The sequence below is a fragment of the Lolium perenne genome, chromosome 3, assembly GCF_019359855.2.
Source record: "Lolium perenne isolate Kyuss_39 chromosome 3, Kyuss_2.0, whole genome shotgun sequence".
Taxonomy (NCBI): Eukaryota; Viridiplantae; Streptophyta; class Magnoliopsida; order Poales; family Poaceae; genus Lolium; species Lolium perenne.
This window is the reverse complement of record NC_067246.2, coordinates 346,511,543-346,526,371: the sequence shown is the minus strand read 5'-3', so window position 1 is coordinate 346,526,371 and position 14,829 is coordinate 346,511,543. Positions and strand designations below refer to the sequence as shown.

At 43.2% G+C, this 14,829-nt stretch overlaps 1 long non-coding RNA gene across 1 annotated transcript; it reads right to left on the bottom strand.

The window, feature by feature from the left end:
• Positions 1-12,538: 12,538 nt before the first annotated feature.
• LOC127338998 (uncharacterized) lies at positions 12,539-14,411 on the bottom strand. The gene is made up of 2 exons (XR_007874575.2): positions 13,944-14,411; positions 12,539-12,829 (listed from the first exon to the last, which is right to left on the bottom strand). It is a non-coding gene; the product is annotated as an uncharacterized lncRNA (long non-coding RNA).
• Between the last annotated feature and the right edge of the window lie 418 nt (positions 14,412-14,829).

Genomic DNA, 14,829 nt, shown 5'->3' with positions numbered 1-14,829 from the left:
TGATGGTGTTCTCTGGAGTATGGATTGGGAAAGAAGATTGTAGTTCGTAGTATGGATGGTGGTGTTCTATATATGGAGAATGCAAGTGCCTCTATGATGGATGCTGCTCCATGTGCGTATGAACTATGCAAATTTCAGTGCAACGGATAGACAGGCTGCCATGTGGGCCTGTGAACAGCCAGGTCCCATGTATCGGCTGGTTGTATTACTAGCAGCTAACAGTGGAGCTTAGATGCGATGGATATATATTTCCTAAGATTCCACCTAGACTATAGTGGTCGTGTTAAATAAAATGTTAAATTAATTACTTAGGACAGCTCGGTTTGCATTGACTTCAGTTGGCAAATCACCATTGTACGAGGAAATGAAGTACAGCACCTACGGAGTAGGGCGATTTGCACAAAAATAACCCAAAAGTGAAAGAAAAGCACGGACTGACCCTACGGCGAAACTATTTCACCCATCTAACCCTTTTGTGTGGCGCCCCTCCCATCGGCGCCACACATGCCAGTGTGACGCCCCTCCTGCCGGCGCCACTCTCCCAGCCGACGTGACGACCTCGACGCTGAGCTGGTGCGCCGATCCGACGTGGCAGCATGTGTGGCGCCCCTCCCGTCGGCGCCACACATGCATTTGTAATTGCCCAAAACATACTGTGAGACAATTCGTCTGAGACTTAGCCGTTTTGCGACCCTGTTTGTGTGGCGCCGATGTCACGGGCGCCACACCTGACAGTGTGGCGCCGATGCCACGGGCGCCACACAAAGAGGCTCGCGAAAACGGCTAAGGACTTATCGTCCGGAGCCCCTGGATGTTTTCGACCCAGAAGTTGATATAAGTTGGCATGTGTGGCGTCGATGCCACGGGCGCCACACAGTGCAGTGTGGCGCCAGTGTGGAGGGCGCCACACATTTACTTGTGTTAAAACCATGAAAAATCCTACCAAACTCCAACAGTTTTGAGTACAACATTGGACACCACAAGTAGCAATTTCAGAACATACACATATAACACTTCATAGCTCACATCGTAGCAAGTAGATTCAAACAACAAGTAGCATTACAGACATGGTTCGAAATGACATAGGGTTCACAACTCGATACTTATGAAGATATAGTTCACAACAACACGTAGCACATCCTAGTGTCGTCCTCGACGTGCCGTCCTCACGGGCTGCTTCCGGACGGCCATCCTCTTCGTCCGCTGCCGTGGCTCTTGTTGTTGCTGCTCCTCCTGCTCCTCCTCCTCTGAAGATAACGGCTCGTCGTTCCTCATCCTCGACAAAGATGATCTCCGCGGCGGCCCCTCATCCTCCTCAATGACAACCTTCTTTCCTCGGTTGACATAATCTTCCGGAGTGTACCGGTTTGGAGCCTTGCCCCTTGGCTTCAACTGTTAAGCTGACCGTGGGGCTTGCTTCTTGCTTGGAGGTATGCTTTGACTCAGAATTTCGTCATCCTCAGGAATCTTGACAAACATGAACACATGAGATTACAAAAGTTGAAATTAGTAAGAACATGTTTGACAGCAACAAAATAGTCCATACCTCCCGCTCTTCAAAAGAGGAGGATGTAGGAATTTCGCCTTCGCGGCAACCTAGCAAGTTGGCTAACCGCCGCATCTTTCGTGCAGTGTTCTGCGTCATGGAACTCATGGTTACAAAGCCACCAGAATATAATAGCGTACATTCAAACTTGGTGATCATACCTTAATGAAATGCCGCAACGGTCCGACAGGCTTTTCATCTCTCCCGCTCTGGTCCCACATAATCTCGCACTCATCAGCTGTTTTTTTGATCTCCGTCCGCTGTGACAAACATAGCATACACAATTTAAGCGAGCACATGGCAATCTAGATGATGTACTAGTCAGTGAGAGAATTCATTACCACGAAGTTCAGCTCGGAAGCAATAGAAGTTGATCCCCCTCTGCGAGCAAAGATGTCGTGCTGGCTTTGCGCAACCTCATCGAACTCGATGGGGTCGTCCAAGATGTCCTCAGCATACGCGTGCTTCACTAACTCGATACGCCTGTTTTCATGGAACCACTGGAGGTAGTTGTTGAAAGCGGCCAAGTCGTGAGGCACAATCTCCACAAGGCCAGCAGTCCATGTCGCTTCCAAACAGTGTTGGAACGCTGCGACGTGGCCGCTATGATGAACTGGCCAATTTGTGATCTTCCTCTGCCGCTGCCTATCAAGCCTGCAAGAATCAAGAAGTTAGATTCTACCTCTTCTATCAAGAATCTTCCATCGCATGATTCTAGAAGGTTACCTATGAAGCGCCTTGTCCGTGTCTTGCCACTGAGGTGGGCACTCCCGATAGAGCCCAAACTGTCTCATCACTCTGTGCGGCTGGTGGTATTCAACAAGCCACATGCATATGAGTGGGTGATACGTCTCCAACGTATCTATAATTTCTGATGTTCCATGCTTGTTTTATGACAATACCTACATGTTTTGCTCACACTTTATGTCATTATTATGCATTTTCCGGAAGTAACCTATTGACAAGATGCCGCAGTGCCAGTTCCTGTTTTCTGCTGTTTTTGGTTTCAGAAATCCTAGTAAGGAAATATTCTCGGAATTGGACGAAATCAACGCCCAGCATCTTAGAATTTCACGAAGCTTCCAGAACACCCGAGAGCCACCAGAGGGGAGCCCTGGTGGGCCCACACATGTAGGCGGCGCGGCCAGGGGCTGGGCCGCGCCCCCCTACTGTGTCGCCGCCTCGTCAGCCCTCCGACTCCGCCTCTTCGCCTATTTAAAGGTCCCTGACCTAAAAATTCGATACGGAAAAGCCACGGTACGAGAAACCTTCTAGAGCCGCCGCCATCGCGAAGCCAAGATCTGGGGGACATGAGTCTCTGTTCCGGCACGCCGCCGGGACGGGGAAGTGCCCCCAGAAGGCATCTCCATCAACACCACCACCATCTCCATCAACGCTGCTGTCTCCCATGAGGAGGGAGTAGTTCTCCACCAAGGCTAAGGGCTGTACCGGTAGCTATGTGGTTAATCTCTCTCCTATGTACTTCAATACAATGATCTCATGAGCTGCTTTACATGATTGAGATTCATATGATGAGCTTTGTATCACTATTAATCTATGTGCTACTCTAGTGATGTTATTAAAGTACTCTATTCCTCCTCCATCATGTAATGGTGACAGTGTGTGCATCATGTAGTACTTGGCGTAGTTTATGATTGTGATCTCTTGTAGATTATAAAGTTAACTATTACTATGATGGTATTGATGTGATCTATTCCTCCTTTCATAGTAAGAAGGTGACAGTGTGCATGCTATGTTAGTACTTGGTATAATTACAATGATCTATCATGCACTCTAAGGTTATTTAAACATGAATATCGAATATTGTGGAGCTTGTTAACTCCGGCATTGAGGTGCTCTTGTAGCCCTACACAATTAGTGGTGTTCATCATCCAACAAGAGATTGTAGAGTGGTTTTATTATGTGATCAATGTTGAGAGTGTCCACTAGTGAAAGTACGATCCCTAGGCCTTGTTTCCAAATACTGCAATCTCCGTTTATTTACTGTTCTGCTGCATGTTTACTTACTGCACGCCAGCAAGCACTTTTCTAGTGCCGTTACTACTGCTCATATTCATTCATACCACTTGTATTTCACTATCTCTTCGCCGAACTAGTGCACCTATACATCTGATAAGTGTATTAGGTGTGTTGGGGACACAAGAGACTTCTTGTATTGTGGTTGCAGGGTTGCTTGAGAGGGATATCTTTGACCTCTTCCTCCCTGAGTTCGATAAACCTTGGGTGATCCACTTAAGGGAAACTTGCGGCTGTTCTATAAACCTCTGCTCTTGGAGGCCCAACACTGTCTACAAGAATAGAAGCGACCGTAGACATCAAGCACTTTTCTGGCGCCGTTGCCTGGGAGGAAAGGTAAAAGGCACTCACACTCTGGTCCCAGGTAACCAAACACTTTTCTGGTACCGTTGTGATTGCTCGAAGCTATTTCCTTTAGATCCTGCAATTGCATCTTTTTGTTTCTTGTTTACACTAGTTAGGCATAATGGAAAACAACAAAAAAATTAGAGATCTTTATGAAATTTATCTTGAGTTAGGACATGATGTGTTTGAAGAAAGAATTAAAAAACCCATGGAACTTTGTTTGCAAAATAGCAATGTTATTAGTATGAATGCTTTGAACACCATTGTTGCTAATGCTATGGAAAATTCTAAGCTTGGGGAAGCTGGTTTTGATGAGCATGATATTTTTAGTCCCCCAAGCATTGAGGAGAAAATTTACTTTGATGATACTTTGCCTCCTATTTATGATGATTATAATGATAGTAGTCTTTTGGTGCCACCTACTATGGAGGATAAATTTGATTATGATTACAATATGCCTCCTATATTTGATGATAGCTACTTTGTTGAATTTGCTCCCACTACAATTAATAAGAATGATTATGCTTATGTTGGGAGTAGTAATAATTTTATGCATGAGACTAATGATAAGAATGCTTTATGTGATAGCTATATTGCTGAGTTTGCTCATGATGCTACTGGATATTATTATGAGAGAGGAGAATATGGTTGTAGAAATGTTCATGTTACTAAAACACCTCTCTATATGTTGAAAATCTTGAAGCTGCACTTGTTTTATCTTTCTATGCTTGTTGCATTATGCTTCATGAATTTATTTATTTACAAGATTCCTTTTCATAGGAAGCATGTTAGGCTTAAATTTGTTTTGAATTTGCCTCTTGATGCTCTCTTTTGCTTCAACTACTATTTTTTGCGAGTGCATCATTAAAACTGCTGAGCCCATCTTAATGGCTATAAAGAAAGCACTTCTTGGGAGATAACCCATATGTTTATTTTACTACAATACTTTGTTTTATATTTGTGTCTTGGAAGTTGTTACTACTGTAGCAACTACTCCTTATCTTTATTTTATTGCATTGTTGTGCCAAGTAAAGTCTTTGATAGTAGAGTTGATACTAGATTTGGATTACTGTGCAGAAACAGTTTTCTTGCTGTCACAAAATTGAGTCGCTACGTCTGTAGGTAACTCAGAAAATTATGCCAATTTACGTGCGTGATCCTCAGATATGTACACAACTTTAATTCAATTTGAGCAATTTCATCTGAGCAAGTCTGGTGCCTCTAAAAAATTCGTCTTTACGGACTGTTCTGTTTTGACAGATTCTGCCTTTTATTTCGCATTGCCTCTTTTGCTGTGTTGGATGGATTTATTTGTTCCATTAACCTCCAGTAGCTTTGTGCAATGTCCAGAAGTGTTAAGAATGATTGTGTCACCTCTGAACATGTGAATTTTTAATTATGCACTAACCCTCTAATGAGTTTGTTTTGAGTTTGGTGTGGAGGAAGTTTTCAAGGGTCAAGAGAGGAGGATGATACAATATGATCAAGGAGAGTGAAAGCTCTAAGCTTGGGGATGCCCCCGTGGTTCATCCCTGCATATTTCAAGAAGACTCAAGTATCTAAGTTTGGGGATGCCCAAGGCATCCCCTTCTTCATCGACAACTTATCAGGTCACTTCTCTTGAAACTATATTTTTATTCGATCACATCTTATGTACTTTACTTGGAGCGTCTGTGTGCTTTTATTTTCATTTTGTTATTTTCATTCTCTGAATAAATGCTTATGTGGGAGAGAGACACGCTCCGCTGGTTCATATGAACACTTGTGTTCTTAGCTTTTAATGTTCATGGCGAAGGTTTGAAACTGCTTCGTTCATTGTTATATGGTTGGAAACGGGAAATGCTACATGTAGTAATTGGTATAATGTCTTGAACAATGTGATACTTGGAAATTGTTGTGCTCATGTTTAAGCTCTTGCATCATATACTTTGCACCTATTAATGAAGAACTACATAGAGCTTGTTAAAATTTGGTTTGCATGATTGGTCTCTCTAAAGTCTAGATATTTTCTGGTGAGGTTTTGAACAACAAGGAAGACAGTGTAGAATCTTATAATGCTTGCAATATGTTCTTATGTAAGTTTTTCTGTATCGGTTCATACTTGAGTTTGCTTCAAACAACCTTGCTAGCCAAAGCCTTATATTGAGAGGGAATACTGCTCGTGCATCCAAAATCCTTGAGCCAATAACTATGCCATTTGTGTCCACCATACCTACCTACTACATGGTATTTTCTGCCATTCCAAAGTAAATTGCTTGAGTGCTATCTTTAAACACTTCAAAAGTTATTACCTCTTATTTGTGTCAATGTTTTATAGCTCATGAGGAAGTATGTGGTGTTTTATCTTTCAATCTTGTTGGGCAACTTTCACCAATGGACTATTGGCTTCATCCGCTTAACCAATAATTTTGCAAAAAGAGCTGGCGCGGGGTTCCCATCCCCCAATTAATTAACTTCATTAATAATTCTCTTCACATGTTTTGCTCTGATTCATCAGTAAGCAACTTAATTTTGCAAATAGACACTTCTCCATGGTATGAGATTGTTGGAAGGCACCCGAGGATTCGGTTAGCCATGGCTTGTGTAAGCAAAGGTTGGGAGGAGTGTCATCCATAAATAAAAACTAAAGTACATGTGTAAACAAAAGAGAAGAGGGATGATCTACCTTGCTGGTAGAGATAACGTCCTTCATGGGAGCCGCTCTTTGAAAGTCTGCCTGGCAAGGGGGTTAGAGTACCCACTACCATTCGTTGACAACAACAAACACCTCTCAAAACTTTACTTTTATGCTCTCTCTATGTTTTCAAAATAAAAGCTCTAGCACAAACATAGCAATCAATGCTTCCCTCTGCGAAGGGCCTTTCTTCTACTTTTATTGTTGAGTCAGTTTACCTATTTCCTTCTGTCTTAGAAGCAAACACTTGTGTTAACTGTGCATTGATTCTTACATACTTGCATATTTGCATTCATCATATTACTTTGTATTGACAATTATCCATGAGATAAACATGTTACAAGTTGAAAGCAACTGCTGAAACTTAAATCTTCCTTTGTGTTGCCTCAATGCCTTTATTTAGAATCTATTGCTTTATGAGTTAACTCTTATGCAAGACTTATTGATGCTTGTCTTGAAAGTACTATTCATGAAAAGTCTTTGCTATATGATTCAGTTGTTTAATCATTGTCTTTACCATTGCTTTGAATCACTTCAATTCATCTCATATACCTTGCAATAGTATGATTAAGATTATGTTGGTAGCATGTCACTTCAGAAATTATCTTTGTTATCGTTTACCTACTCAGGACGAGTAGGAACTAAGCTTGGGGATGCTGATACATCTCCAACGTATCTATAATTTCTGATGTTCCATGCTTGTTTTATGACAATACCTACATGTTTTGTTCACACTTTATGTCATTATTATGCATTTTTCGGAACTAACCTATTGACAAGATGCCGCAGTGCCAGTTCCTGTTTTCTGCTGTTTTTGGTTTCAGAAATCCTAGTAAGGAAATATTCTCGGAATTGGATGAAATCAACGCCCAGCATCTTAGAATTCCACGAAGCTTCCAGAACACCCGAGAGCCACCACAGGGGAGCCCTGGTGGGCCCACACATGTAGGCGGCACGGCCAGGGGCTGGGCCGCGCCCCCCTACTGTGTCGCTGCCTCGTCAGCCCTCCGACTCCGCCTCTTCGCCTATTTAAAGGTCCCTGACCTAAAAATTCGATACGGAAAAGCCACGGTACGGGAAACCTTCCAGAGCCGCCGCCATCGCGAAGCCAAGATCTGGGGGACAGGAGTCTCTGTTCCGGCACGCCGCCGGGACGGGGAAGTGCCCCCGGAAGGCATCTCCATCGACACCACCGCCATCTCCATCAACGCTGCTGTCTCCCATGAGGAGGGAGTAGTTCTCCATCAAGGCTAAGGGCTGTACCGGTAGCTATGTGGTTAATCTCTCTCCTATGTACTTCAATACAATGATCTCATGAGCTGCCTTACATGATTGAGATTCATATGATGAGCTTTGTATCACTATTAATCTATGTGCTACTCTAGTGATGTTATTAAAGTACTCTATTCCTCCTCCATGATGTAATGGTGATAGTGTGCATCATGTAGTACTTGGCGTAGTTTATGATTGTGATCTCTTGTAGATTATAAAGTTAACTATTACTATGATGGTATTGATGTGATCTATTCCTCCTTTCATAGTAAGAAGGTGACAGTGTGCATGCTATGTTAGTACTTGGTATAATTGCAATGATCTATCATGCACTCTAAGGTTATTTAAACATGAATATCGAATATTGTGGAGCTTGTTAACTCCGGCATTGAGGTGCTCTTGTAGCCCTACACAATTAGTGGTGTTCATCATCCAACAAGAGATTGTAGAGTGGTTTTATTATGTGATCAATGTTGAGAGTGTCCACTAGATTATAAAGTTAACTATTACTATGATGGTATTGATGTGATCTATTCCTCCTTTCATAGTAAGAAGGTGACAGTTGCAGGGTTGCTTGAGAGGGATATCTTTGACCTCTTCCTCCCTGAGTTCGATAAACCTTGGGTGATCCACTTAAGGGAAACTTGCTGCTGTTCTACAAACCTCTGCTCTTGGAGGTCCAACACTATCTACAAGAATAGAAGCGAGCGTAGACATCAGTGGGCAGCGCATACGCCAGAACCGCGCCTCCTCCGTGCACTTGTGGTTGAGGTCAGTCATCGCCGCGCCAATACGGTAGTAGGTACCATATGGCTCCCACTACACCTGCAACATACAAATATTTCAGAATTTAGACCATGCTAGTAGAATTTATGGAAACTAGGATTGCAAAGTCGTGATCGGTTACCTGCTCAGCGGTAAGAGTGTCCAACTCCTCAGTGTACTGCCTGTACATGATCTTTGGATCGCTCGTCATCTCCGGGACATTGTCCCAAAGGTATGCCCAAGTCGGCTCCCGATCAAGGTTCTCATGGTGATGAGGCCATGGCCTCTCGGTGAGTGTCCTAGGCCGCCCAACTGATAGGCGGTCCCAGCTCCATACGGAAAGTAGGAGCATGCATCCACCAATAGCGCCGCTCACAGTCCTGCGACAAGCTTCGTCCAACTGCGTACATAAGACATTTGGTTAGTACTTTGTCTAGCACAATACTATAGGAAAATAGTACATAGAACAAATCATCACCTGCCGGTAGAGGTACGCAAGTGCCGCTGTTCCCCAACTCCACCGGTGCTCCAACACCGTAAGCGCCTTCAGCCAACACCAATGGGCCAGCTTCCCCCCACTGTCAGGAAAGAGAGTCCTCTTAATCATGTACCATAAGTACACGCGGGTGTACGTCCTGATAGTGGCCTCGTTGGCCCCGTCCGGGCATTGTCGAAAGTTAGTCCTGATCCAAGAGAAAGACGCGCCGGCGGGAACTCTCTCCTTTGGATTTGCTGGCGCCGGAGGAGCCATGCCAATAAGCGCCGCCATCTGCTCGCGCCACCCATCAGAAGCTGTGTTCATACACAGTGGCTCGCCCTGAATAGGAAGTCCAAGGATCATGTAAACATCCTGGAGAGTAGGGGTCATCTCACCGGCTGTCAAGTGGAAGGTGTGCGTCTCCGGCCTCCACCGGTCGACAAAGGCGGTGAGTGCCGCGGGGTTCATGTTCGTCCCCCCACGGCTTACAAGCGATATGAACGGGAGAAGAACGGTAGGCTCGATGTGCTCCGTATACCTCTCGTCATACGGTATATCCACTGTGCCATGGTAACGAATCTTCAAAGGGTGAAGATCCGTTGTACTCTCTGTCATATGAAAAGCCCGGTGATCCATGTCATACTCTCGATCTAGGAGCCACACCATCCTACATGTTTACACAAATACACCATATTATGAGCAACACATACATGAGAATATATCCAAATAAGCCATCACACATACATTAAATACATACATATACATTCATATCTAGGGATAGAACACCATATTATGAGCCATTCGTAACAAATATGAGTTATTCAATCACAAATATGAGTTATTCCTTCACATACACATTCATGAAGTTTGATGCCTAGGGTTCCTCCACAAATCTAGGATACATACATATCTAGGGTTCCTACACATACACATTCAACACATACATAGCCATTTCAACACATACATAGCCATTTCAAATCTAGTTTCCATGTCTAGGGTTCATGTACAAATCTAGCAAAATTTAACATCTATGGTTCCAACAAATCTATGGTTCAAACACATGCATACAATGAGGCTATCAATTTCAATACATACACATCAATATAGATTCCAACAACAAACATTTCCTATCTAGGTTCCATGTCTAAATCGAATTAAATCGGAGCAAATCTTAGATGAATCGAAGGGGAACGAAGAGGAATACCTTGAGGATTGTATGGGGATGGATTTGGCCGGCCAGATCTGTCCAATCCGTGGAAGATTTGGTGGGGGGCGGAGGAGAGGCGGCCGGCGGCGACAGTTGGGGGAGGAGAAGCAGAGAGGAAGAGAAAGAAGAAGGATGGATCGGGCTGGGCGCGGGCGCGGGCGCCACACTTAAGTGGATGTGTGGCGCCCGTGGCATCAGCTCCACACATGCTAGTGTGGCGCCCGCGGCATCGGCGCCACACATAGAGCCTCGCAAAAACGGCTAAGTCCCAGACGTCCGGAGCCCCTGGATGTTTTCGACCCAAAAGTTGATATAAGTTGGCATGTGTGGCGCCGATGGGAGGGGCGCCACACATGCTGCCACGCCGGATCGGCGCACCAGCTCAGCGTCGAGATCGCCACGTTGGCTGGGAGAGTGGCGCCGGCAGGAGGGACGCCGGCAGGAGGGGCGCTAAATAACACGTCTCCACCAATCAACAAAGCGCAGACTTGGTTTGGGTACACGCTACGCGTCGTTATCTTAACACCCATCTGGCCATGTTTAAGCACCAGGACACAGCTCGGTTTGCATTGCATTGACTTCAAAATAATCAAGTTGGCAAACCACCACTGTACGAAAGGAAATGGAGTACTAATCAAGATTATTGTACTATGTAATCAAAACAGCTTGGCCAGCTGTATGACACGGCAATCTCGAATAATATTAGCACTTGCCGAGGTACGCCTCCATGAGAGATACAAGTTGAAATGAACGACTATTTGAAGTTCCTGCATGTTATGTGAGAATATAAAATGGCAACATGATAAGAACACAAGCTGTTCATCTGATTGTTAAGTTTAGTTGTACAATTAGTTAATGGGGGTATAATAGTATGACAAACCATAGTCTACAAAATTAATGTGCGGGGGCAAGAATACTTGCATCAAGCCCTTGTACTTTGTGAAGACCCATCGGCACATACAAATAAAAGAGCTATTAATTCCCTTCTTTGGATCCAACCAAACATGTTACATGATACATCCTATTTATGTTGACGGACGCATAGACACCGAGATGTCTTAATTTGTTGACTTCGTCAATCATAAGCGTTGTGGCTCTAATCTAGAGTACTCCATGGTATGCCTATGTATATGCACCTCTCATAAATGAAAATAGGAGAAACTTGTCTCCATATATGCTTAAACCAGTGAATAGCCTTCCACCATCCAATTATACAAACATAGCTTATGCTACTAACAACTAGTAGCTGACGTTGTATACAGCTTGCATAAGTTGGTATTGTGTGATATTCTATTACATATTGTGTCTATATAGTTGACATCGGTAAAGGACAGAGTGCGTGTAACATAGATCATACATGCAATTGGATAACACGGTGTGTGATAGGCTACAATCTTTTGACTTTATCCGAGCTTATCATACTCTACAAACGGCTAAATTTTGTAAAGACCAAGTGGAAGAAGACTTGGGTATGTCTCGACCAATAGAAATACATGTAGTTCTTGCACATGATGTTTGATAGGCTACAGCTCATTATTTCATTTGCGCATAATCTCACACTGCAATTGGCGACATTAAATAAAGACTAGAAGACTTGACCAGAGACATTTAATGCACACTTGCAAAGTTACCCATACATAACGGACACCACTAGGGATCGGATGCCGATCCTAATGTTTTATCGGACTCCTCCGCTGCCGTACGATAGGAGTTCTGGGCAGCGTTCGATTGGCAACATGAGAGCGTGCACCAGGGATAGTTATTCTCCTTGATTTGCTTCCTGATAACTACCTGCGATAATTACGTCTAGTCCCACCATTTCTGGACTCAGTTGCCACCTAACGTGTGTGCCATGCATCCCTCTAATTGCAAATATTTCCAAAATTGTTCCCGCAAAGCACTATTCATTTTCAATTGTACAAACCCAACTATACCAGATTTTGAGGACCGTAATACTGTTGTAAAATTCGTTTCTACATGAGCAGTAGTTTGCTTCCTTAGAAGTAAAATTTGTTTCCATTGCTATACAAGTTTGCTTCCAATACAAATAAAATTTGCCTTGGTCGAAAATAATGTTTACAATGTAACGATTCGTTATCCGAACATAAGATCGTATCCATCAAGGAAAATTTTGTTTCATGGCAAATAGTTTGCTTTCAGTGGACCACAAGATTGTTTCCATCAACGAGATACTTGCATGAAACAAAATAGGAATTTGTTGCCATCGAAACAAAATATATATTCACTCGTAACGACTACATAGGCGTTTGCTTCCAAATTGTTGGAAATCTTCTTCCAAAGAAATGAACATGCTTTCTTCAACCACGCACCTGTAACATGATAGAGTGCTACGGAAGAAATGGAGGTCTGCTTCAGAAGAAATGGATGTCTACTTCGGAACCAAACGGAAGTCTGCTTCCACCATGTTTGAAACAGAATGCCGCACAACAACTTAGTAGTAGACAATCAGAATGGGCCTCCTTCATGGTGGAAAAAGGGTGTGGACTGAAAAAGGAATAATTTCAAATAACACGTTAGGTGGCATCAACATCCTAGTTTGCGTAAGTTTTACAATTAAAAAGTATTAAGCAACATGTATGTGCCATCCACAATAAAAAGGAGAACACATAGATGTGATAATATGCATCATTTGGAACACAAATGAGAAATATAGGAAGCTGGTGGCAATGTTTAAAAAAGTATCTTAAAAACTGAAAACACAAATACAAACTTACGAAGCTCGCTGCAGTGCATCTTACTAAGGAAGCATATGTAGGAGATATAAGAAGCATGAATACAAACTTTAGAAGCATAACTGTATTACCAAACGAGTAAGCACATATTGCATATATATGAAACAACATATCTCTATAGCACTTAAAATTGCTATCACAACACTTGGGAGACCTAGTGTGCATAGAAATTTATAAACGAAAATTACCATGCTGCTGCTGCAAAGATGTAGGTGATGTAATTTGGGACGAAACAATATTCCAATTTCGTCAGCCTAAGTCAAACCTTGACATGAACAAAAATCATTTAATTATACACTCTAGTAGTAACTGATTGTACTATAATATTAGGGTCTAATATCAGCAGATCAAGTGCTATGTTTGTAGATTTGTACTTAAAATCATAGAAATCTAGGGCATTTGCTATCTTGAAACAACAATAAACTAGAATGGAAGCATAGACTTCCATGCACTAACAAATGGGTTTGACAATCTTGCATGTCAGTAATGGTGTTAGTAAAGCATGTAAGCATAGAGTATCATGAACCAAGAAGCATGGTCATAGCGCCACGCTCTAGTTGTACATGAGAAGCACATATAGGAGACCTACGAAGCGTGGATGCTGAAGGCAAAAGTTGATACTATCACAACATAATTGAGGCGTATTGGAATTTGGAAACATTCAATCGTGAAAAAGCAAAAATAGAATGTTTGCTTCCAAGATCTGGGTGTAGCAGTTTTTATCTATGAACTAATTGCTAGCCTTCAAACGAAAATCTTCAAAATTGCTGAAGAGTCTAATCCTAGCAACCATCTGCATGATGCTTTAGTAAAAAAAAAAAGCACAACGCGATGGAATAATAAGATATTGGTAAATATGTGGCCACCTTAGATGGGAAGATCCGCTGCCGCACCTGGAGAAGGACGCAGTCTGCTGCCTCGGCCAGCCGCAACCGCTACAGGGAAAGAAGCCATTCCCTGCTTCAAACCAAATGTCCGTCCGCCGACACTCAGGGAGGCCCCGACGACGCTTCCACACGGAGGAACGACATCGCCTGCCGACGCAGGTCTCGATCCAGGTAGAGGTAGCACAGGGAACGGGATGGCAGGGCACGGCGCGGTGGATCCCGCATAGGCGGCGAGCTCGGCGCCGCAGCGCAGGAGAGGCGATTTGGGGAAGAAATCGAGCGATCCGTAACTGGCAGCGTGATTTTGGGTAACCTGGTTGGCATCGGGTTGGGATAAAGGGTGGATTTTTTAGGGAATCAAGTTGTCCGCGGGCCATACGATGAAACAAAGATGGACGGCACAGAATCGGTCCGACGATTTGTTCCTATCGGACTACGATAGGGAGTGTTTACCATACATAACCCCCGAGGTGGATCCAAAAATTTGTGTTCCTAACTAATGCTAGAGGTGGATCCAACAAATCCCCGAGAACTCCTTAGTAATATTTTCATTCCCACAACCACAGTCGCTGCTCTCAGTTACTTTAGTTTATTTCTTTGTTTTAGTTTAATCTTTCTCTCAAACACCAAATATACTCTAGCTTGGAATTAGAATAAGAAAATAGTAGCGAGGGGCATAAAAAGACCTCTTTTTTTAGATTAAGGAGCATTGCCCCAGCCTCTACATCAATAGATGCACACGGCTTGCTTTATTAAAACATAGTATCAGTTCCCCAAGAATTCGAAGTCACTTATTACAATCATGGATCGACTAAAGTGGATACATGAATCAGCCAAACAAAAATACGCCCCCCAGAAAAGTTAT